This window comes from Cyprinus carpio, chromosome A8, assembly GCF_018340385.1.
Source record: "Cyprinus carpio isolate SPL01 chromosome A8, ASM1834038v1, whole genome shotgun sequence".
NCBI lineage: Eukaryota > Metazoa > Chordata > Actinopteri > Cypriniformes > Cyprinidae > Cyprinus > Cyprinus carpio.
Genome location: NC_056579.1, coordinates 15,804,792 through 15,827,522, shown reverse-complemented (window position 1 = coordinate 15,827,522; position 22,731 = coordinate 15,804,792). Strand labels below are relative to the sequence as shown.

At 36.3% G+C, this 22,731-nt stretch overlaps 1 long non-coding RNA gene across 1 annotated transcript; it reads right to left on the bottom strand.

Moving 5' to 3' along the window:
- Nucleotides 1-51: 51 nt before the first annotated feature.
- Nucleotides 52-18,803, bottom strand: LOC122146019. Its single transcript, XR_006160713.1, has 7 exons — nt 18,562-18,803; nt 18,193-18,276; nt 10,737-10,934; nt 10,126-10,256; nt 5,431-5,712; nt 4,773-4,966; nt 52-172 (listed from the first exon to the last, which is right to left on the bottom strand). It is a non-coding gene; the product is annotated as an uncharacterized LOC122146019 (long non-coding RNA).
- Nucleotides 18,804-22,731: the final 3,928 nt, after the last annotated feature.

Genomic DNA, 22,731 nt, shown 5'->3' with positions numbered 1-22,731 from the left:
TAATCCAATATCCAATAATTTCTCCTGACCTCAGCAGAGTGAATTTGCCAGGTAGGTTTGACACAGGGACTCACCCTGGGCTCTGGAAGACCCTGTGCCGCACATGGCAGCAGTGCTTGAAATCCCTGAATGACGGTCATCTCTGACTGACCAGCAGAAATCTGTGGTGGGGCTAAGAGGAGAGGGATATAAAGATATTTCTGAAAAAAATGTATAGTAATGTGGTTCATACAGTCTTCCATACAAGTCATTAATAGGTTTAAAATGCTTACGGCCACAGTTTGATAAATGCAATGTAATGCTAAACATATTTAGGCATATTTTTATTTTACATAATTATAAATATATTTAATATTATATATCATTTTAAAATAAGTCTTTAAACATATATGTATCTGCAATAGACCATAACCTTTAATTTATTCTAATTATATAATAAAATATATAATGAGTCTTAAAATTAATTAATCATACCAACCCCAAACTTTTTGTTACTTGAGCACCTGCCCCTTTTTCCCCTTGATGCCCAACGTCCACGGCTGCCGGTAAGTGGAGTTCTCAGCAGTACGGTGTGGCTCGTTTACTTATAACATTAAAATATTATTATTTTACAAGAACGCCATTAAGAGAGCATGCACAGCTGTTGTTTTGTATTGCTGTGTGTAACCGTAGAAGTAACTTTAGCTGCAGCAAGGGCCTATAATATTTTTTGTCCTATATTTTCCTAATGATAATTTTATAATTGGTTTATAAAGGCTACTAGGAACATTTTTCCAATTTTTAAAACAGAATAAGGCTGGAAATATATTTAATAGTTTCTATACTAAATGATATGGTACTTAGTACTGCATTATTCGCATACTTTATTACCTGGAGATGAATTGAAAAATGCACACACAAATAATACACACATATTTTCCCAATCGTGTGTTTATTGTCTTCAATGTTCATCAGTAAACGTTTCTGCTTTCTATTCCGCTCAGTTTACAGCAGATATTGGTTTGCCAACAGCGTTAATATTATATATCATTTTAAAATAAGTCTTTAAACATATATGTATTTGACATCGAGGGTTCATAGCGGCTGCAAAGGGGGCACTCGCGAACACCCTTCTGAAAGCTAAAATGACGATTGGGACACTCTACAGTCTCGTGGACTTAACGGCCACTGTCAGTCTGCAAGACCACAAGTGCACATGAAGTGTGCCATTTGTGACGTGGCCATAGTCGGTTGCTTTTGTCCATATTAGGGATTTCCTGCAAGTCATAAGTTATTACTTCTAGATCTGTTCTGCGAGAGAACAACCTCCAGTGTTGAGTATGAATGAAACATAAACTGCAGGAGAGTGTTCAGCCAAAGCCACTAGATGCTAATGCTACCACTTTGGCAGTAAGTGGGAAAGGAGACCAGAGGCCGTTTTTTTTTTTTTTTTTTTTTCAGTGTTGAGTATGGAGGAGAGGCTTCACTACACTTATCATTTAATGAATTGACAGCCTATCGGCTAATCGACAACATGTTTTACACTAAAAATAGTTCAGTCCAAAAGTATTGTTTAGAGTTTACACCTAAAAAAATTTAGTTTTATAAAAGTAGTCACTGATTTTTTGAGACAGGTGGGATTCAGCTTACGGCATTTCTCATTCATTCCTATGGTATCCGTAAATGGCTACTGAGTGTTGCACAACTCTGACTGAAATTCAGTGACGTCGAGGCTATAATGTGATTGGTTATTAAGGCACATGTGATCCAAGTTGACCATTATGCTTTCTCCAAAAGTAAGTAATACCAAAGACTATAGAATACCCTAGACGTGTCACTCATATAGTTTTTCAAAGTTGGCCACTGAGTGAAATGACTTGCCTTAATGGAACTTTGGTAATACAAACCCTTGTACTGAATCTCCCAATAGTAAGACAAACTCTGGTTCAGCACTCCATGATGTTCACATTGCTTCTATTTTGTTTAGATTAACTTTGTTATTATTTGATTGAATTTTCTGTTTATTTGTATTTTATTCTTTTTTTTATTTATTTTAATCCTTGATTAATTTACACTGAACACACCTGCCCTGAAAAAAAGTGGCGGGGGAACAAATTTACATTTTATTAAAATTAAATATTTATTAAATATTTAAAATGCAGCTAACATAGTTCTACACACAGCAATATAAACGAAGGTGCCTCTTCTCTTGAATTCTTGCTGTTTGATTGAGAAAATGGAGTCGGGGGTCGTGTTGTCTTTTTTTTATGTTACTAAAAACTATATGCGTAGGTGGAATTGATTGAGAAAATCAACGGGCGTCTAAAAATATGATTAAAAACCACACTGTGTATTATAAACATTGGTCCAAATGCCTGCTTTTCTCTTTTACATCACCTACACACACAGTGAGAGAGAACAAAGTCAATAGTTGTGGAACTCCAGTAAGTAAGGCTGTCAGGGTATTTTTTATTCAGTAAACATCAGATGAAGTGATTATTTTTCTCTTTAATACAGATGATATCAAATGTATTTTTTGATGAGTTTTCCACTATGTTAGCAATAATAACATTACCTGCTTAATGGACCGTGTCGTGGCGCGACGGCCACAGCCAACAGCTTGAAGTTGTACACGGATCTACAATTGCAACAAAGTGGCTGTTGCAAAAAAAAGCGTTGGACTACGTCATAAATAGTATGGGGGAATCATTCACTGTCCAGGATTTTTTCCTGTTGCTTATGCCGTGGGTTGGGATTCGTTTATTGTTGCGTCCTCGCCACAACGGCTCGCATTCGGCAAAACATCAGTCATTGTATGGGCTTTATCCAGTAAGGGGTTGCATACACTGAAACTTTTTTTTGCAATAAAATAATGTCATTGGTGTTTGGCCACCTAAGACAATTTCACTGCATTCGGTCCAATTTGTCAAGCTTATTTGTTTCCTTAACAACAAAAACGTCTGAAATTATCATAAATGCCCTTGCATACAATATATCAGACAGTGAAGTATATAAACATTTTTAGAGCATTATTTTTGTACAGCAATGCTGGTTGAGAATTCTATGCTTTTTGTCGCCCTCCGGTTCAGACCTGCCTTAGACATTTGAAACGACCCTGCTATTAGAGGTTAGTTATACAAAATATTTTTAACCTCCAAAGTTGGTAACACGATTTAATTAACTTAATTGTGTAATTCATAAACGCTTTGTGAATACAGACCAAGGTTTTTTTTGTAAACTAAGACACTCTTCAATAAAGAGTGTGGGAAGTGACAATGGTTTTCAAAATGTATTAAAAGAACTTTTTGGTCAATTTAGTCAGCTTTTTCATTATAATTTTACGAGAAAATCGTCTGAGGAGTAAAGCCATAATGTCCATGTTATTCTTTACAGTTTAACTAAGGTTCTAGTATGTATTTGTTTAGAGAGGCCCTGTGTGTACGCCGCACGCGGAGTTGCCATTCCAAACTCCATTAGAATTTTTTTGAATACAATTTTAGTCCAAATGTATTAGATTAGTTCTATGACGACGCGCCATCAACTATTGCACCTTGTCCAACTATATGTTTTTCACAGACTAATTGATTCCTAAACCGCGTAAATATATTTTATATGACAACTCCTCCCTCCCAAAACCATAAAAGATTTTAAGTAAACGATTGCTATTGTAGGTTATGGTTTTCTTACATATCTTTTGGAGGTTTTAAGCTTTCAATGTCTAATTATAGAGTGCTTACAAACATGTATATTATCAGCGAAAACTAGATTTTTTTTCTGTGACAAACAGGCATTAACTGTTTATGAATGATGTTTATTTACACATTTGTCATAACAATTCACTGTTGGTTCCTAAACTATTTTTTCCAAAATATAGTTTTTTTTCAATTATAATATATTCCAAGTAAAAAATGAATAAATTAAAAACACGTAGAGGATTATAGAAGCAGGCAATACTTTGTTATGACATAAATATTTTTTTTTTTATCTACAACAGCAGAACAGTAGTGTTTGACAACAGCAAAATACACCATACCCTGTAAACCTAATAATACTAAAATAAATATTAATAATATTAATATCAATAATAATATAACAATAATAGTAATAATAATAATAATAATAACATCAATAAAACAATTCAGTTTCTAATTCCAGAGTGATTAAGAGGTGCAAAAAAAAAAAAAAAAAAAAAAAAAAAATCTTTAACTTTTAAACTTAAAATTATCTTTTCCTGTTTTGTGTTTTCTTTTTCAAAACTGTGTCACACAGCATTTGCTGCTGTATCAATACAGAAGCAATCCATATCAATACATGTATCAGTGAATGTGTCACAGTATATTGCTGTATTGATATTTTAAGCAAAGCCATATTTAAAGCCTTGTTTCCATGGGGCCCTTTTATACTTTGATCACATGCCCCTCCAAATGTCTCTCTGCACGGTCCTGCATCTTAGCATATCTGCTGGTTAAGTTGGTCTGGCTGTGTGCTCCCCAACTGTCACTAAAAAAGCTGCTATTTAGTGAATGTTTCATAATTTCTTTTTTTCAAAATCACAACTTATCCTAGACTTTTTGTTACTGTGTTTATTTTTGGAAAAAACCTTCAGGTACTTGGGTAAAAGCACAACTGTTTAATTTGTAATGGCATCTACCCAATCAATTTTTCTGGGGGTTGACCTTTTTTTTTTTTTTTTTTTTTTTTGCTTCCAATGCCCAAGCCACAAAATTGAGAAACCAATCCATTACAAACAAGCTTAAACACCTTCATTTCAATAAGCACCATATTCAAAGCACCTGAACTTTGTTGATCCTGAGCAGTTGCCCATCTCTCTCTAATACTGCCATACTGTTCTGTAGTGGATGTCCATCTTTCATCCAGCTGAGGTAGGAGGGGGAAGACCGGTTGCCAATACACTCCAGCTCCAGCACACTGTCCACTGCAACCAGCTGCTCGTCAGGTGAGGAAGAACCCGAGATCTTGGGGGGCTCTAGCATGGGCAAATACGTCCTCAGATTTAATACTTACATCAGATATTATGCATTTATACATCCCAAAGGGGAAATGGTGATGGAAAAACCAATATGAGATAGGAGGAAAAAATTAATATTTGCAAAAGCATTGCGTTTTCTGCCGGAAATACTTTCTGTTCTCTCGCAAAACATTTGCATTTACTTGCAAAAATATTGTGTCCCCCAAACAAACTTTACATTCTCTCACGAAAGTACTGATTTACATAAAAGGTTTGCGAGCCAATGCAAATGTTTCACAGCAAACACAAAATTTGGCAGGGGAACGCAAAAGTTTTTGCGAGAGAAGGCAAAAGCTTTTGAAATATAATTTTTCTTTCCAATCTCATGTCTCATTTTTCACAATATCCCTTTAGGGGTAACCTTCTCTAATTTCTTTACTTCTCATGTTTACATTTATACATCTGCTTTGAACTGCAAATACCTTGCACTGTTAGATTGAAAGTCTTGGTACTGCTTCCTGCCTGGCCTGCTCGCTACACAGCTGTAGAGGCCTCCATCACTGGGACCCACATCAGAGAATAGGAGTCGAGTTTCCTGTCCATCCATCAGAAGATTACGGTGCAGTGAAAGCGGTTGGCCATCTTTTAGCCATGATAAGAGTTGGAGGAGGCACACCACGGGCTTCACAGGTCAGAGTTACTGAAGAGCCCCTGGACCACGGCCACCTGCTCAGTCGGTTCTGTGCGCTCAACAGCATGGGGAGCTGATGAGGGGGACAAACAGCAATGGTTAAACACCTGCAGGTTTTTGTTGTGTTTCTTTTTTTCATTTTATTTGAAACTATTTGTTTACCTGATTCTTCTTTTACATAAATTAATCAGTTAAAAAAGTAAATCAGTAATGTTATATTCTATTTTTGGGTTTTATAATGACAGGATGACTGTACATTATTTGTTTTATTGAAATGTTCTTGATGTATGTTGTATTTATTTTGTGTTTTGTTTGGGTTATGGTTGGGGTAGGGATAACGTCCCAGTGTGAGGGGCTGCTTCAGTGTGACTGTCAGATTCAAAGGCTGCCCATCTTCTTGGATTTTCTGGTGGAACTAGATTTGTGAGACAAATAAATCATTCAGCATAATTCATCCAGCACTAAACCCTTGACTGTAATTTGCTTTGTACAAATTAATGTAATCAAACAATGAAAAAACCTTCAAATAAATCTATTGTAAGTGCCTACTCTAAAACGACACAAACCAAGAAATTTGTTCCTTTTTAACTCCTGCTGTATGTATACTATACAGGGACAAATTTTGTATGAGTCAATAGACCCAATAAAAAGTCAAAGAGTCTAAAAATAGATCTATTCTAATAATAATAATAGATTACTCTACATTACTTGAATCTTTTAAATGTTTTTTTCCCCTGTAACAGAGATTTAACAAATGCTCACTGTAGACTGTTTATATACCCTTGGAGTACATAACTTTAGCTCTTGCTGGGAATCATTGATCTAAATTAGACTAAAATAGACATTCATTTTTCAAATGTATTTATAAAAGCCATTAGCCATGTGGAAATGGTCCCGGCAAGAGTCTCACCATTGACCTTTAGCATGGTCTTCCTCTCCACTCCCTGATCCTGCTTCATTAGTGGCCAGGCACTTAAAATCTCCACTGTGACTTTGCCGAAACTGAGCCAATCACCAGAGCGGGAGAGCCATTCTCAGCCAAAAGACACTCCTTGCTCGATCGATCCATATGAATCTCCAGGGCCATTTTTGAAACCATCGCACCCAAGGAGCAGGAGAACCTAGCCAGGGAATGGACAACAGCAAAAGAACAAATGAGATAGAGAGAAAACAGTATGTGTGAAAGAGAAGACATCGATCAGAGATGGCAGAATCACAATGCCCTGTGCACAATGAACACACAGCTCGCCAGAGCTTAAAAAACAAGATCATATATCTATCTATCTGACAGCGAGACAACAAAGAGTAGAAAACAAAGGTAGGATGCCAGTAAATTTCTTTCCTCTGAAGTGGATCAGCCAATGCCCCGTGAAAACAGTATTTCAAGGTGAAACGCACCGAGTGAAGATGCCAGACACAGTATATCAGAAGAGAACTGATCAAGCTTAATAAGAACACCAGATTCTATAGCTCCAAAGACAAAAAGTCAAGAGGACTTCAGGACAGCAGTAAAGGGAGTAGTTCAAACACACCAATATGGTCCTATATCATCCTCCAAGACCCCTTTAACAGATGTGTGATGAACTTTACTAGGTTATCTTTAAGTGACGGGGCAGGGAGTAACCTCTTACTTGTTTTACAGTCACCCTCTTAAACTTCCTCAAGTGACAAGTAGAGTCTATATGGTTGTGGAAGAAATAAGGGGGAAAAATTCAAAAAAAAGTGGACATTTTGGAAGGCCACAACGATCAGGGATAGTTCAAACCCATAGGCTTTGGTTACTCTTCGCCAAACAATAGAGATATATATATACATATATTATATATATATTCTATCATATATATTATATTTTTTTTTTTTTTTTTTTTATTTTTTTTTATAAACCTCAAAGTTTTCTGTTCATAAAGTCCCACCTAGTGATTTTTTTTATATACAAGAAATACAAAAATTAACTACAATAAATAATAATTTCAAATACAATAGAGATTGTTTCAATATAACTATTTCATTCATTACTCCTCAAAAGTTTCATTTGTTGAATTAATTTTAACTACATAATCAAAGAAGAAAACAAAGAAGAACACTTTGATTTGATTGGCTGAGCAACAGCACAAATAAAGGACTTCATAAGTGAAATTCATTCAAACACGCTGATTTATTCAGGAATTAAACAAATGACTCTACGTATTTATGATTGAGTCATTGAATCATTAATTCAACCAATACATAAAAAAATGCTGCTGATGCAGATCCAAAATTGTATGTTATTCAGAGACTTGATTGTTTCGTTTGGAACAATTTTCATTGGAGGAACAAAAATACACAAATTAACTCACAATATTGTGTTTAAAATGTAAGTGACTCATTAACTCATTAATGAGTTTATTCATTAACTGTTGCAAAAAAAGCAATATGGCACAGTATGGTCTACATAACTATGGAACAACCTGAGGGACACAAAACAGATCTACAGACCTGTCCGTCTTTAAACCATTGTGTGACAGGTTCTGGAAAGCCTTTGGCCAGGCATGACAAGGTCAATGTCCCATTAATTCTCACTTTCTCTTCTGCCAAAGCTGAGAGTTGTAGAATCCCCCTCAATCTGTGGAGGTACTGAGGAAATGACACAGCATTAATCTTTGACAAAAACAAGCAACATTTAGCTATGTAAATCGCACTACATTGCATTCCTACCCATAACTCTTAGTGTGTGGTGCCTGTGCACTGTTCCAGCCCATAACTCCTCGACATGTGTAGGTGCCTGTGATCCTCACCACGCCACCAAGCCACACGAAAGACTGTCCACCCCTGTGTGTAGGTGAGCTGGACACAATAGGCTGGTTGTTCTTTAGCCAGGTGATAGTGGGAAGTGGGATCCCCTCAACTTCACAGTGAAGAACAGCAGGGAAGCCCAGAATGACAGTTCCCTCTGAATTCTCACCAGCATCACGAATCATGGGAGCAGCTGTAAAGAGACAGAGAATAGAGATTGGATAAGAACTGGATCATTGTAAAGATGAAGAAAATGTGGGTGTTTTGAAAACTATTTACTGAGATTGGGAATTGAGAAATTTCTCAATTTCTCAAATTATATGAAAAGAACCAATAGGGAAGAAAATTCAAATGTAATTTTTTTTAGTAAAGCAAATGCATTCAGAACAACCAATATAGCCAGTTTCTTGAACAAATAAATCTTATAAGCCGGCATCACTTTTTAGTGAATCAAAAAGTGAATCATTCCCAAATGAATGTCTCTAATGATATTGTTCATTTAATGAATCAAAACAATACCATACATTCAGTCTTATTATTCAAAGAATCAGTTTATGATTCATTTTCTTGTAAAACAAAGCCATAGAGCACAAATTATTCAAAGAATCAGTTTATGATTCATTTTCTTGTAAAACAAAGCCATAGAGCACAAACAATGTAGTCTGATTCTTGAACAAGTGTCGCCTTAGACTGCCTTGTCCTGAGTCCCAGCGTTGTTACTGGCCATACACTGATACAGGCCACGATCCCTCGGCCTGACAGACTTCACCCTCAACACCTGTCCCTTCTCCAGAAACTCCACATGAGGGTCTCCGTAAGGAGATAAAACCCTGAGAGGGGGTTTGAAGAGCACACATGAGCACAGAAGCTGGAAGACAGGAGCATGTGATTGTGTGTGTGTTTGACTTGTTTTTGTTTATGACTCACTCTCCATCATGACTCCATTCCACTGTCTGCATGTCCACTTCCTGCCCAGCAATGACGGTTAGTTCCTGCACTCCTGAGATACCTGAAATTACTGGTGGAGCTGAATGTACACACCAGGACATAAGAATAAATAAGAAATAAACTACAGGGCAGATCTACACTACCATCACTCTAACAGCTTTGCTAACGACAATCAAAAAACAATTAAAGGGATTTGTATCAACTGTTACAAGCAAAATACAGAATTGTTAAGCCGTTGTTTTTTTTGTTTTGTTTTTTATTTTTCATTTTGTTTTTAAAGTATTATACTTTCTTGTTTCTTCCAGAGGAGTTTTGTGGGGTGTGGGGGAAGTGTGGAGAGTGTTATTGTTGTGAACGGTAAATCTTTAAAAGCCTTTTTCCATTCTGCAGATGGACCCCTGGGGTCTCCAGTACCTAGAACACAAAGTGGGTAATTGATTTCCAAGAGTAGATTGAATTGTGATGAATTTCATGGCCACTAGGTGGCACTATGTTACCATTACACTAGAGGAGTGCCATAGAGAAAATAAAATAAAATAAAATAAAATAAATCACACTAGATACATGTCTCATATTGCTCTGCAGTAAAATTCCATGTTAATTAAAAAATTTATTTGTTAGGTAGCTGTGTAATAATCAGGATAATTAATCACTTTATAATGGGGTCTTGTTGGGTTCTATTTTGTTATATTCTATTTTTGGGTTTTATAATGACAGGATGACTGTACATTATTTGCTACATAACAATGTTCATGAAAAATCCTACATGTCTGTTGTCTTTAGTCCAGGTGATGGTTGGGGTCGGGATACCGAAAGCATCACATCCCAGTGTGAGGGGCTGCTTCAGTGTGACTGTCAGATTCAAAGGCTGCCCATCTTCTTGGATTTCTGGTGGAACTAGATTTGTGAGACAAATAAATCATTCAGCATAATTCAATCCAGCACTAAACCCTGACTGTAATTTGCTTGTACAAATTAATGTAATCAAACAATGAAAAACCTTCAAATAAATCTACTGTAAGTGCCTACTCTAAAACGACATAAACCAGAAATTTGTTCCTTTTAACTCCTGCTGTATGTATACTATACAGGACAAATTTTGTATGAGTCAATAGACAATAAAAATTCAAATAGTCTAAAAATAGATCTATTCTAATAATAATAATAGATTACTCTACATTACTTGAATCTTTTAAATGTTTTTTTCCCCTGTAACAGAGATTTAACAAATGCTCACTGTAGACTGTTTATATACCCTTGGAGTACATAAACTTTAGCTCTTGCTGGGAATCATTGATCTAAATTAGACTAAATAGACATTCATTTCAAATGTATTATAATGCCATTAGCCATGTGGAAATACCGCAAGAGTCTCACCATTGACCTTTAGCCTGGTCTTCCTCTCCACTGATCCTGCTTCATTAGTGGCCACACACTTAAAATCTCCACTGTGACTTGGCGAAACTGAGCCAATCACCAGAGAGCCATTCTCAGCCAAAGACACTCCTTGCTCCGATCGATCCATATGAATCTCCAGGCCATTTTTGAACCATCGCACCCAAGGAGCAGGAGAACCTAGCCAGGGAATGACAACAGCAAAAGAACAAATGAGATAGAGAGAAACAGTATGTGTGAAAGAGAAGACATCGATCAGAGATGGCAGAATCACAATGCCCTGTGCACAATGAACACACAGCTCGCCAGAGCTTAAAAACAAGATCATATATCTATCCATCTGACAGTGAGACAACAAAGAGTAGAAACAAAGGTAGGATGCCAGTAAATTTCTTTCCTCTGAAGTGGATCAGGCGATGTCCCGTGAAACAGTATTTCAAGGTGAAACGCACCGAGTGAAGATGCCAGACACAGTATATCAGAAGAGGACTGATCAAGCTTAAGAACACTAGATTTATAGCTCAAAGATAAAAGCCAAGAGACTTCAGGACAGCAGTAAGGGGAGTAGTTCAAACACACCAATATGGTCCTATATCATCCTCCAAGACCCCTTTAACAGATGTGTGATGAACTTTACTAGGTTTGTCTTTATTTGAGTGGGGGGGGGGGTAGTATCGTTTATCTTTAAGTGACGGGGCAGGGAGTAACCTCTTAGTGACAAGTAGAGTCTATATGGTTGTGGAAGAAATAAGGGGGAAAAATTCAAAAAGTGGACACTTTTGGACATTCAGAACTAATCAGGGATAGTTCAAAACCATAGGAATTGGGTTAATCTTCGAAACATATAGGGATATATATATATATATATATATACCTATATATATATATATTCTATATATATTTTTTTTTTTTTTTTTTTTAAGATATTTTTTTTATAAAACCTCAGAGGTTTCTGTACCTCCATTGAAATTCCAGATAACCAAAACTTGGAAGATCCAAAAAGGTCATAAAGGCATCATAAAAAGTATCCATATGAATCAAAGAGTTTAATCCAAGTCTTGTGAATCATAAAAAGTATCCATATGAATCAAAGAGTTTAATACTAGTTTTTTTTATTTTTTTTGTAACATATATGTGTTAAAGATTTTGTATATAGAGTTTTTTGTGTGCTTTTCTATTCATACAATGAATGTAGCCATTGTTATTTTGAACCCCATTTCATTGTATGGGCAACCCAGGCTAATTAGAAAACATGTCTGTAATGACATTTCTGCAAAATGACATTGTGGCTTCTTGCACATTTTTCAACAATTTCAAAGGGAAACACCCAGTGAGTGACGCTAAAAGAGTATTCAGAAATGATTCTGTATTTATTTTTTTTTTTTGTTGTATTTTTTTGGTTGTTGTGTGTTTTTTATGGGGATATTTTATTTGTTGTTGTTGGCGTTTCAGTGGGGATAGAAGTTTAATGTTATTTTGGATTTGAAAATAAGTTTTTCATCTCTTTTACCGTGACTTGCATTTCACAGGACTTGTACCTCCATATTGCTTATATGCACTGTACCAGGTGAGCTACCAAGCAAGTTTACTACATCAGAAAAGCCATAACTATATTGTTTTTATGCACTGTACCAGGTGAGCTACCAAGCAAGTTTACTAGATAAAAGTGTTTTGAGGTCATAGCAGTATTGTACCAATGGAACCACTCGAAAATGTTTCTTTATTAATCGATAACCTGCATAATTTGTATGAAAAGAAATAAAACTTGCTGGTGCTATACTGCCACTAGTGTTCATTTTAGCTGGAAACTGCTTTTATATTCCACCGAAAAAAAAGAAACCATACAGGTCTGAGTTTCCAAAAGCTTCGTAAGCCTAAGAAGTTAGTAAAAACGATCGTACGAGTGATCTTTATATTACGGTCTGTTTCCAAAAGCATCGTAACTTAAGTAGCACTTGAAAAATCATGGAGGGGTTGGGGTGAAATATGTCAATGACTTGCTGAAGTGCACGAAAACCAGCTATGTATTAGACCCGGAAATAACGTCTCTCTCTCTCTCTCTCTCTCTCTCTCTCTATACTGTATATAAAGTACATTATATATTATTATGTAAAGTATATTATATACACTACAATATAAATATAATATTGTATGTATTATAGTTATTATATCCAAGTTGTCTGTCTGGAACGCAGCATTAGGTTAACGTTAATAAACGATCGTGTACGACAATTACGAGCCATTATATAAGGTGACATTTCAGCACTTGACAAACGGATAGCGACTCCTAAGTAGCACTTAAAACACAGAGGCGTGCGATTGCTTTACGTGCATTGTTGGGAACGCACGTAAAACAATAACGAACGATCGTAAAATTACTCGTAGAAAACACTCTTAAGCACTAAGATCAATCGTTATCGGGGAAAACCCGGCCACCGAAAAAAAAGAAACCATACAGGTCTGAAATGACTTGAGGGTGTTGGAGTATGTATATGATGCTGGTGGCTTTTGTAAGTGATGATTTTGCTTTTATTTGAAATACAGTAATGTTTGACTAATGTTTGAACTACAACGTGTATAAGTACCTTTTTTCTTCACTTTCTAGTTAGTCTTACATTTTTAAGTGCATCTTAAGTGTCCAAATACTTTTAGAGGTCACTGTATACAATAAGTCATCCACTTTTTTTTACAACAAGCCAATCAGAAGTGGAGGGAAAAGAACTCCCAGAGCAGATGTTTACAGTCATAATGTTTGGATTCATTATTTTTGTAACTTAAAGAATGGCGTGCAACTGGTCCCGTTTACATTACAGGATAACAATAGCAGCAGTTTATTTGTAAGAAATCCCTAAAACAATACTTCAGATGATGCACGTTATAAAATGTGTTACTTAGATGATGTCGTGTATTTGATTGGTGTGCGTTTGTTTTGGTTGGGTCTAGTATTTAAAGATTTCCTCACTCCTACACTTTTTGGCACGTCTTTTTTATCTAACACACCCGTAGGACTGAGAAATTCTGTTATAAGAAAACAGTGTGTGTTCTATATGGATGTTAACATTTTTTAATGTATTGTCATCAAGCATCAAACTTAACTGCTAAAATTATGACTGTTTGCAAACAAACAGAAATCATTACGATGTGCATTCTCAGCTAGGGGTTCACTAAGTCTTAAAATGATTTATGTTTGGTTATATTAACATAATTAAAATGCTTTAAAAGTGCATGCTTTCATATAGTTCATTTATTTATTATTTTTTTTTTTTTTTGATTGTAAAAATTAATTAATTAATTAATTAGTATGGTAGATCTATTATTATTATTATTATTATTATTATTATTATGATTATTATAATTTTTTTTTTAATCGATTATTTTTTTCTTAGTATTGGATTTATTAAATTTGTAAATAGTGAATTTATATTTTTTATATTTTTTCTATTTTGTATATTTGATATTATTTTTATTTTTTTGTTCTTTGTATTATTTTAAGATATTAAGATAAGTATAATTGTTTTCACTGTTTATATTAAGATATTAAGCAGGACAACTGTTTTTAACACTGATAATAATTTTATATGTTTGTAAATCAGCATATTAGAATGATTTCTGAAGGATCATGTGACACTGAAGACTAAAATAATGGCTGCTGAAAATACAGTTTTACCATCACAGGAATAAATGACATTTCAAAATATATATTAAAATATAAACTGTTATTTTAATAATATTGCACAAGATTGTAGTGTACTGTATTTTTTTATCAAATAAATATAGCCTTAGTGAGCTTTCTGATCCCAAACTTTTAGGGTAGAGTGAAATCATAACACAGCATGTATAAATCAACTGTAAAAGTTGTGTTTGTGTTAGCTCATTTCCTATGAAGTGTGTTTATTAGACATGTCAATTTATTTTACAGACGAGCACTTTTGCTGGAACCTGATTACCGTCATCCGCAACCAAACATGCACGACAGCACAGTCGTTTGCACTTATTTACTGTCACATCTGTATTAAGTACCTCTCATTAAGTGTTACACAGATGTCTGAATTCTCAGTCGTCACAACAACGTTAGCGATACAACACAAACGCAAGAAAGCAAACAGCAATTCAACACAATTTCCACTTAAAAGTAAGGATGACTTGACCATCTTTGCCCTGATTCAAGACAGACTGATAACCGCCTTTTTCTAGCTAAAAACGACCCTTCAATCCCTTTCTTCCCCTGTACTCTTGCTCTTATCCCTCCTCCTCTCCGCCTGCAACAGTCCCTAATTAGGATTCCTCTCCCAGTGGGACATTGCATGCAGGAAAGCAGATGTGACCCTCAGAGACAAAGGAGAAGAGTAGTGTTCCAGCTGCTGCACACATACATACACACACATCATCTCATATCCGTCACATGCAGGGTTGCCAATGGCAGGTTTCCATCAAAACAACACCTAGTGTGCATGGGAAGAGCTGGATATGTATCATAGTAGTGCTTTTCATAAACAGACATAAATTCACACTAAACAACAATCCCAGCAAGTGAAGGCATCTGACTTCCTTACCAGGTCTGTTTATGTGAAACAAGCTGTTAAACCTGTGCTAAGTGTTATCGAATAAGGATGTTGCCAGCAGCCAAAATGAGGCAGCAGTGAGAAGAGAGACCATATGGTGACAGACAGCGAGAAAAAAAACAAAACTCCCAAAGACAGCTTTCTGTACAGCTTTTATCACATCACTCTCTCACACATATGCTTGTTTACATATATGTAAATGGATCTATACTTTTTGTTATTATAGATCTATTAATTGGTAAAATTATTCAAATACACTACCGTTCAAAAGTTTGGGGTCAGCAAGATTTAAAAGTAATACTTATATTCTGCAGGGATGCATATTTTTGAATTTCTATTTCCAATAATTGTTTAAAGGGATAGTTCTCTCAGAAATGGAAATTCTGTCATTAAAGGTGCACTAAGCGATTTTTGCTAAAAGATGTTGATATTTGAAAGCACCAAAACAAACACGCCCATACCCCAACTGGACATTGCTCCAATTTTGATAACTCCGCCCCACACGTAGGTTAGGTTCACAACCCTGGCAGTGGCGATGGCAGAATCTGCTATGCCTGCCAGCCGCAGTATATTCAAGCAAAAGCCATCGGGTTCGGATCTTTGTTTTGTCTGTTGCGGTGGTATATTCTGGTATGCCTGCCAGCCGCAGTATCTCAAGTTGCTTAGGGAAGTCGTTGGCCTAATGGTTAGAGAGTCAGGACTCCCAATCGAAGGGTTGTGAGTTCGAGTCTCGAGCCGGCAGGAATTGTGGGTGGGGGGAGTGCATGTACAGTTCTCTCTCCACCTTCCATACCATGACTTAGGTGCCCTTGAGCAAGGCATCGAACCCCCAACTGCTCCCCGGGCGCCGCAGCATAAAATGGCTGCGCACTGCTCCGGGTGTGTGTGTTCACAGTGTGTGTGTGTTCACTGCTCTGTGTGTGTGCACTTCGGATGGGTTAATACAGAGCACGAATTCTGAGTATGGGTCACCATACTTGGCTGAATGTCACGTCACTTTCACTTTCATCAGCGTAACTCACCCATCAAAAAGAAACAAAGCAACCTCAACCTCAGATTCCAGGCCTTTCCGCTCATTGAGTTCTCTCCACTACTTGCTTGATCATAACCCTTTTTTATGTTTTGTTCCTCCGAAATTTTCCTCTTTTTTTATCTGAAATCTCTCGCAATCTATAGTCGATCTGCTAATATACATCCAGTGAACTCACTGAGTGCTCTCTTCTCCCTGTCATTGCTAGACAGCAAGTGTGTTTTGGTACTCGGTCCAACACTCTGGTCAAAAGCATTTTTCAAATATTGCTTAGTCCACCTTTAATGCTCGGTTTAATCTCATTTATAAGTCAAAGTAGTGTTTTAAAAGACTAAATGTAATTGAAACATTGAGGTGTTCATGTGTTGGTGGTCTAAACATGTTTAACAAAAAAAAAAAAAAAAGTTTTGCTATTGAACAGTGTGACTGTGACCAAGTTTGTCTTTTTAGCAAAATGACATTTTAAACAAATTTTTTTGTTCCTTGATTATTCCTTGAAGGAATAGTTCACCTCAAAATGAAAATTCTGTCATTAATTACTTACCCTCATGTCATTCCAAACCCGAAAAAATTGCTCATCTTCAGAACACAAATTAAGATATTTTTGATGAAATCCGAGAGCTTTCTGACCCTGCATAGACAGCAAGCACAAGTGAAATGTATTATGGCAAAGAAATGTAGTAAGGACATCAATAAAATAGTCCATGTGACATCGGTGGTTCAACCGTAATGTTATGAAGCTACAAGAATACTTTTTGTGCTCAAAGAAAACAAAAATAATGACTTTATTCAACAATTCTTCTCTTCCGTGTCAGCATCTGCCACCGTTCACGAGAGTACCATGACACATGCTTGTGGTGCTGCTGACTTAGAACATGCATGCGCTATGCTTTTTTTACGAGCAGAAGAATGCACATGCATGTGTCACACTGACAGGGAAGAGAAGAATTGTTGAATAAAGTTGTTATTTTTGTTTTCTTTGCGCACAAAAAGTATTCTTGTAGCTTCATAAAATTAAGGTTGATAATTAGTCACATGGACTATTTTAACGATGTCCTTACTACGTTTCTGGGCCATAAAACGTTTCAGTTGCATTGCTGTATATGCAGGGTCAGAAAGCTCTCCGATTTCATCAAAAATATCTTAATTTGTGTTCTGAAGATGAACGAAGATCTTACTGGTTTGGAACAACATAAGGGTGAGTAATTAAATGTGCATTAAGTAATATTTGAAAAATGCTTTTGACCACAGTCTTGGACCGAGTCCCAAAACACACTTGCTGTCTAGCAATGACAGGGAGAAGATATTAACAGATCAACTATAGATAGCGAGAGATTGCAGATTTAAAAAAAAGAGGAAAGTTTTGGAGGAACAAAACAATATATAAAAAGAAGGGTTATAATAAGGCAAGAGGTAGGACCCACGTAATTTTAGAGCAGTTTTCTCATGGTGGAGAGAACTCAAAGAGTGGGAAGGCCTGGAATCGGATGTCGAGGTTGCTTTGTTTCTTCTTGATCGGTGAGTTAAGTTTATTTTGCTTTTTCACACAGCTATTCTGTGTTGGGTTTTGCTTGAATATGCTGCTGCCGGCAGGCATAGCAGATTCTGCCATCGTCGCTGTCAGGGTTGTGTACGTACATGTGGGGCAGAGTTATCAAAATAGGGGGCGATGTCCTGTTGGGGTATGGGCGTGTTTGTTTTGGTGCTTTCAAATATCAACATCGTTTCGCAAAAATCGCTTAGTGCACCTTTAACTCACGGGAGCAGAGAAGAAAATACACCACACATACAGAAATATATCCAAAACATACTGTATGCTTGCGATAAGCTATGTTAGTTTACCTACCTCGAGCAGGGCAAGGGATAATCACTCTGCTGTTTGCCACACTCTCAATGATGGTCTCTCCATTTGTCTCAAAATAGGGGCCCTCTGTAACCACATACAAACAGATCACAAGGTTAACATAAAAGGCCCAAAGCCAAAGGTCAACTCAGAGTGGAGAGTACAGGGACACAGGGCTAGGTGATTTGTGACAGTGTCCACTGGTGATGTTAACACACTCATATAAGTCATGTTTAGTTATGATTTAGATTGGCTGGGAATAATGATATATTGCCTTTCTAAAATGTTTTGGTTTCTAAAGAGTTCTTTGTGCACTGACAAATGTTTATAGTTGATTGATGGAATTCTTGCAGTTTTGCTCAACAGGCATACCTAAAACATCCAGAACAATCTCAACGGTATCTTCTCCCGCACTATTTCTGGCTACACAACTCTATGTGCCGCTGTCCGAGTGCTGGACTGCCTGGATCTTCAGCATCCTATCACTGCCCGCAAGAAGTCCGTTATGAAGCCAGCTGATCTGAGGGCTCGGCTCTCTTTGGACCACACATGGCAACACCACCGTCTGGCCAATCAGAGCTTTAAGAGACGTAGGTGCTGGCTGAATCCTTGGTTTAGCTGTTAGGATAAAACCAGCATAAAAAGTCTGGTTTCTGTGTTGTTTGGTAGTTCATTTGTTACAGGAAATTGAAATTAAGGATATAAATTTCTACAAAGACCACACTATCCTCCAATACACTACCATCCTAAAGTTTGAGTTCAATAATGCTTTTGAAAGAAGTCTTGTGTTCACCAAGGCTGCATTTCTTTGATCAAAAATACTGCAAAAACAGTAATATTGTGAAATATTAACTGTTTAATAACTGTTTTCTATTTTAATATATTTTGAAATGTAATTTATTCTGTGATGGCAAAGCTGAATTTTAAGCAGTCATTACTCCAGCCTTCAGTGTCACAAGTTCCTTCAGAAATCATTCTGATATGCTGATTTTCTGCTCAAGAAACATTCCTTATTATAATCCATGATGAAAACAGTTATGTTGCTTAATATTTTTGTGCTACTTTTCCAGGGTTCTTTGATGAATAGACAGTTCAAAAGAACAGCAGTTATTTAAAACAGAAATTGTCACATTATAAGTGTTTTCACTGTCATGTTTATCAATTTAACAAGTTGTTGAACAAAAGTATTCAGATGTTGTCATTGAAAGGATGAATAATTGTATGAACTATGAACACTCCCAAAATTTGCATTCTAGTTTGTTTATTTTGAGAACTTTTCCACAGATAAATCTTAAAATTATTGAATTGTTCCTTGTATTTGCAAATTGTAGGTGAGTGAGACATTGCCAGCTGGGTTAGTAGCAGAACAGGTGTAGAATTTACTGTCTATCAGCCTGACATCACTAATCTTCAGAGAACCAGACGGCAGAACGGCGAACCTGCACAAGAAGAGGTCAAAGATCAGGCTGCGAGGTCAAAAGAGTCATGTTTTAGTCTGAGTGTATCTGTTTAAGAGTACGTGTGATGTATATGAATGTGTGGTCTTGTGTATATGCACACAAGCTGATTTCTAACTTGCGCAATTAAAACCAATCAATAAAATCAGCTTGGTTTCATTTGAACTGTAATCTTTTGAACATTTGCTTAGCAACTTTATTATGGCAACCTAAGTACAACTAATAAATCTGAAAGGAAGCTACAAGCTACTACAAACCCCATTTGGGACAAAGTACTCCGCCTCCCACTTTTTTTCTCACAAGACTTGCACATGTGGACTAATGCTGAGATCACTAAATAGTTGGTAGTGGCCAAGATTAATACCCAAAATTGACTTCACAAGATCACACATAATTTCTAATGAATTAACATAATTCTGAAAGTTTTGTTTTATAAAGAAGCTGAGCAAAAACACTCATGTGAACACAGGTGTTATTATAATGAAGCATTTGATTTATATATATATTTTTTCTCTCTCTTTGATTATATTCTAAACTAAGCAACAGTCTTCTAGAGACAATTCTGACTTATTATTAATATTTAAGGCATTATGGCTGCCAGCTTGAAAATATACAGTGTATATTTCTAAAAAAGGACAGTTTCAGAGTGACTTTCTTTTTTCTCTTTTTTTAAAGTAGTATTATGGCTACCAACTTGAAAGTTTACAGGAAATATTTCTGAAAAAAGCATCCATTTTGGAGTGATCGTTTCTTCCCTTCTTTGAGTATGTGTGTGATTTTGTGTGTGTTTTACAAAGCATTATGGCTGCTAACTTGGAAATTTTGCATTGGAGTGACTGTTTCTTACATTCTTTTTATTTTTGCAAAGCATTATGGTGGTCCAAATTTACAGTAAACATTCAGGAAATGCACACTGCTTTTTGTATTTCTCTGCCATACAACATACTAGCACCTAAAACATGAATGTAAATTTGATGATTGGATCTGCTGAACACCTGTGGTTTGTAGTTTTTCTCTGCTTTTCAAATTTCTCTGACATATTACATGAATGTATATTTGGTTATGTGTGTTAACCCTGTTGGGACCCTATCTGTAGAAACACATGTGCATGCTGATGAAACTGGTAATTAGGGTAATCAAGAGTGCTAGAATGGCCAGAAAAAGACAGAGAAAGATGGGAAAGAGGCTCAAAAAAATCATTAAAATAGCAGTTCACAGTCCGATAAAGCTTCAAACTCTACAAAGGTTAAATTGAGCACTGGTGCCCCTATCATCCCTACAGCCACCCGATTCTAGATTAAACACACTTTCCACACACTGTCTTCTTTCCTGTGTGGCAGATGTCTCTAGAGTGGTGTGTTATTCTCGTCAGTAAGACTGAGATGTCGACATGCTGTTTTATAAGACGGGAAGCTCCTGGAGACTCAAACATTATGCAGGCTACACTTTTTCCTTTGTGACTATCACTCAAAACACACACACACACACACACTCTCTCTCTCACGCACTCACATGTCTCATTCCTTGCTTTACCAGGAATACAGTGTCTCAACATTCTAGTAATTCCCTGCTTTCACAGATAGACCACATTATCTAATCCTAAAGCTGTCATCCATACATCCCTTCAGGACATATCTGCTGCATCCCACTGACTAATGCCATCAACATGCTCCAGCACCTACTAAAAAAAATCCTGGCATGTTTGTCATTCTGATCCCTACACCTCTAGCCCCACTGCCATCATCAGTTTACTGAGCAAATACATTAATCTCAACATAATTAACTTTACAACTGTTTTCCACTGAACCTCATATGGTTTTACACCTTGACTCTTTATGAGGTATGAATCCAGAGGACCTTCATAATGAATGGGAATAAAAAATAAAAAAACACTTGTGTTCATCACATGCTTTTACATGTTTTTGGCCAGATCTTAATTTAATGACGCCAAAAATATTAACCATGCGTGGCATAATGTTGATTACCACCTAAAATAATAGGGATTTGTCAATAGTTTTCTTTGAAGAGAAAGAAAAGCGCAAAAATGGGGGTTACAGTGACGTACTTAGAATGGAAGTGAATGGAACCAATTTTTTATTTTATTATTATTTTTTATAAAAACACATACTGCACATTTATTGGATATAGCTTCACACAGAAAAGCTTAGTTGTTTATGTTATCATGTTATATTTCACAGTAAAATCAAGTTAACATGAATTTTGTTTATGTCTTTTGGCTGTACTATTGAAACACTGAGTTTTGTAATGTTTACACATTGGCCTCATTCACTTCCATTGCTGGTGACTCATGTAACCCAGATTTTTGTAACCCAAATGCTATTGATTAAGAGACTTGTGTTTAACCTGGAATATTTCTTTAAAAGAAGGCTAAAATGTCAACTTGAAAAAAAAAGTGACAGTGACAGTGTCTGCCACTATAAGAGAGTCTTATCTCCAGTTGCTTGTACTATGTGACATCATTGTACTCCTGTAAGTTTTTACGGTCTGGCCTATGATAGAGGACTACAATTAAAACACACTGCTTTTAGCCAACACTCTCAAAACATGAAATTAGTGCTGAGAAAAGATCCCTGCAGATGATGCTTTCACTTAAGCCAAAGAAATGCAAAGCATCAGTCCATCAAGATGAAATCTAATGTATCTTTTATAACAGAGCACCAGTGGCTTTAGCTGAAGCCGAGCTGGCTGTAGTTCTTTTCCAGGGGAGTTAGAATGAGGTAAGAGAAGTCAGCTGGGGTGAATTTTGACACAGCTGAAGCCTTTTATAGATGGCTACATCACCTCATCAGGGCCCGTACCTTCACTGCAAGAATACTTCATCACTCATCAGGACATATTTTTTGCCATTTATTATGTACTTTAACAACACTTTCTAAAAGCAAAAACAGTGCAAATGATTTCGGTTAAAAATACCACACCATTTTTGGCTTCATGAACAAGATTTTGTGACATTGTCAATAGTATCTAAAGGAGCACAATTAAAAAGCACATTTAGCCTTTGACCTTTGGCTGGTCAGCAAGCCTTTTTTTTTTTTTTTTTGTAAATAAACTATCAAAATGAGCA